The following is a 4113-nucleotide window of genomic DNA, read 5'->3' as shown; positions in this document are numbered from 1 at the left end:
CTCCCCTCCCCTCCCCTCCTCTCCTCTCCTCTCTCCCTTTTCTTTTCAAAAGTGTTTATTGGCTGCCTACCATGTGTCAGAGGTTGCTCTGAGCTCAGATCAGGCCACTGCACTCCAGCCTAGGTGACAGAGCGAGACTATGTTTCAAAAAACAAACAAAAAAACCTCCCGAACCCCACATGGTACATAATGGGAACAGCACATACAGAAACACAAGCTCAGATACTTAGGTGAGCTTGAAAATTTAAGACCTATGTAAATGTCTAGAAACGTTTTGAAGGACTTTGGACTTCAGAAGAGTCTAAATTCAAAGTCTAAATCTATCTTATTTAGATCTCAAGGACCAAAGAAGCCTCCTTCGACATCAGAATTCTGACTGTGGTGCTCAAGGGGGCATTGAAAGGAAAATGACAGTTCTCCATCTGGGAGAAAAAGATAGTTGTTTTTCAGAACAAGAGATTAAAGGAACATGGGGGATTGATGCCTGCTAATCTTGATCTTCTCTAAGAGCAGTAAAAATCACCTGCCAAGATTACAACAGATTTGAAATTGAACTGGTGACTAGAAATTGGTGAAGCATTTTAAAAGATTTATTATGGAAAGCCTCATGAAGATAGGCAATAACTGAACAAAAAAGATTGTGAAACACCAATGAGGATCCATTTGAATCAAGTAGCCTAACATTGCTGAATCCTAATTAATCACAGTCTTTTGCCTTTCTTCAGTATCATTTTAAAACACCTAAGTTAGAACGCTAAAAGTGAGAGTCATCCCCTACTGTGGAAGGAGTCTAGTTGGTTGATGGGAAACCTACTGGTATTGCTGATAATGACAAAGTGCAGGCTGGAGTTGGAAAATGAGGAGTTTGTAATACATGATAACAGCCCTTTTCATATACCACTAACATTGTATTCTAGGCTTCAGAGATAGGTTCAACCACAACTTGCAGAGAGTGTCTTGCAATACAAGGGTAACTTAGCCTTAGAAACCCTAACAATTGTTGCTTTTCATTTGCCTTTCTTTTTTCCTTACTTTTTTCCCCTCCCTGCCTCTCTTCCTTCCTCCCTTCTCTTTTACTTTTTCCCCTCCTCTCCCTTCCTCTGCTCTCGTCTCCTCTCCCTTTTCTTTTCAGAGGTATTTATTGGTTGCCTACCATGTATCAGGAATGTTTTTAGGTGTTATGGATATAGTAGTGAATAAAACAGACAAAATTCCTACTCTGATGGAACTTATCTAAGCTACTAAACAAATGTATAGTAAGAGCTTAGAACCCATGGAGGAAATTGAAGCAGCATAATGGAATTGCTGGGGTGGGATGCTCATGGTGAAGTGATGAGAAGTGGATTTTTTTTTGTTTTGTTTCATTGTTGTTTTATTTTTGTTGTTGTTGTTGTTTGAGATGGGAGTTTCGCTCTTATAGCCCAGGCTGGAGTGCAGTGGTGTGATCTCAGCTCACTGCAACCTCCGCCTCCCAGGTTCAAGCGATTCTCCTGCCTCAGCCTACTGAGATAGCTGGGATTACAGGCGCCCACCACCATGCCTGACTAATTTTTATATTTTTAATAGAGACAGGGTTTCGTCATGTTGGCCAGGCTGAACTTGAACTCCTGACCACAGGTGATCTGCCTGCCTCGGCCTCCCAAAATGCTGGGATTACAGGCGTGAGCCACCACGCCTGGCCAAGAAGTGGTTTTGAAGGAAGAACCTACAGGGCTTGGTGATGGCTTGGATATGTGGTGTAAAGGAGAGAAACAATGTGGCTGGACATAGCTTAGGATGAGGAATACATTTTCGGCCTTGGGTACAGAGTGACCTTGGAGTTGCATTAATTAATGCAGATTTCGGAGCCTTATGAGGGTTACATCTATATTGTTCACAGTGGACTCAGGAAAATCCTCGCAGCAGTGATTGCTAGGATTGAGAGAGGAGCTTCATGAAAGTAGGAGTAGGACTCTCCTGCTGGATTCTGGTGTCTTCTTCCAAAGAGGAGAGCCACATCCCTGACTGACCAAGCTTTCATGTTGAAGTCAGCTGGGGTAAGAAGAAAAACTGAGGAATGTTAGAGGAAGACACTCCTTGTATTTCCTTTCATGCCAAGGGTATTCAGTGAACCACCATCTCTCTATTCCTTTGCTTTGAGTGCCTTCTTTGATTGATACATTTTGAAAGACAGAACCAGGCATGCCAGCCTCATCTTTGACCTCTTTCCTGTTGATCCTGAGCTGCTTACAGGGACTGCGTTTTTTCTTCTGCTTTGTCTTGCCTCTCTGGGTAAATCTGGGGTTGAATGCTAGGAAGTCCATTTGACTCTCGAAGCAAGAGATGGCCTCTGACTTCGCCTTTATTAACTGTGAAAGTGGTCTTCAGTCCTCTCTGTGCCACTCCTTAATTTGACATTTCAGTTTACTGAGAACCCTGGTGGGGAAGAGAGTTACCCTTTACTGAGTCCCCTAGAGAAGCAAGAAGCAGTAAGAGTCACGCCACTTTCTTCTGTTTCATAGCAGTTTACAAAACAGAGTCACATGTGTATGACCATCTATAGCTCCCATTTTTCTGGTGAAGGCATTGAGGTTTATAGAAGTTAAATGACAGGACCAAACCTATAGAAACTAAAAGTAGCAGTGAGATACTGTATCTACAGCTCCTTCTACAAATACAGTATTCCTTCCTTCTCGCCATGACTACTTTGGAGATTCATTAAGGATAAGTTTTCTTTTTGTCACTGGGGTGGTGCATACTGCATCAAAGTTTGAGCAGCAGCATAGGGAATCTCTGTCAAATTGTGAAAATAGAAAACTTGCTACTATATATTTTCTTGAATCCTTGCACATTCATTCATCCATCTCACATTTGAAATATGTCAGATTTTCCACTCATATCTGAAATGTATTCAAATATATTTCCTTGAGAATTGTCCTTCACAGAGTTTCTAATTTAAAGTGCTGAATTCTGGTATTAATTTTGTTCTATTTGTTGACCTGGTGATATTTGTGGTTCAACTAAGATATGAGTAATAATATCCCAACAATGTTGAAGCATCTCCATAGCAGCTGCTTTCCAGTCACGTACTTTTTAATTCCTCCACCAGAGCAGAATGCAGTATCTATTAATTATTGCAGAATTTTAAAAGTCTCCCGCTTCACAATGGAAACTCTGTTGCACTTATTTTAATGTGAAGGAAAATCTAACATGGTGAGTACCCGGGAGAGTCGTCATGGATAGACAGCAGTACAGTATGAATGGCCCTGGAATGTTGCCATGTGGCAGTAAACCCTTATCTCCAGCCAAGACCCATCAACACAAATAGAAGGAATGTGAATTAGCCGTGGAGGCTGTGTGTTTACTATTAAGAGCAACTGTGCAATCTAGTTTTCAAGACCCATGCTACCCAAACACATTTTTCTACATTACATAATGTTGTCATTTAAATATTGTCATTCAAATGTGAAGCCCAGCTGTGCGTATCAGGACACAGCTGTGGGGCCGAGGTGCAGATAAGCCATCTGGTGCCTGGTTCTGGGTGGTTAAATTCCAGCTGGGGTTTAACTTCATATCCAGCTGTGATAAAGTAAATTGAAGGCTGCATATTATTCCTCAGAAATCACTCCTTCGGGATACTTCTCAGAAATAAATTTTAACCAGAGGTGTCATTGATTGGTTTTACACTTTCAATTATAGCATTTGCCAGAATAAAACCAAATGGAAAACTGTTCTGTCGTTTCATTTTCTTTGTATGAAATAAAACCAAATAGTTAAAGGGAATGAAGCTTCTTCAGTCTTCTTCAAATTATATCTCTACAGGGACAATCTGCTGTCAAATTGCCTGGCTTCACACATCTCTCTAGACGATGAAAAGAAAAATCAGGTGATCCATAAAAGCTGAGTAGGAGAGCAAAGGTGGTAATTATCCTGATTTCCAGAATCATTATGTCTGGAGATATGTGAAATATGAGAAAGCAACACCATTTTAACAACAGCCGCTTCTTGTGCTCAGACACACCCCTTTCTCGATTTCAAATGTTTTCAAGGAAAGGACGTTAAAATCCTGCCTTGCCCTTGTGTATGTGTGGCTGATCATGGAGTCCAAGAAGGAAAATAAAACCTAAGAAAGTG

The sequence above is a fragment of the Colobus angolensis genome, unplaced genomic scaffold (assembly GCF_000951035.1).
Source record: "Colobus angolensis palliatus isolate OR3802 unplaced genomic scaffold, Cang.pa_1.0 Scaffold5, whole genome shotgun sequence".
NCBI classification, from domain to species: Eukaryota; Metazoa; Chordata; class Mammalia; order Primates; family Cercopithecidae; genus Colobus; species Colobus angolensis.
The sequence above is the reverse complement of the archived record's forward strand: the minus strand, read 5'-3'. Positions refer to the sequence as shown.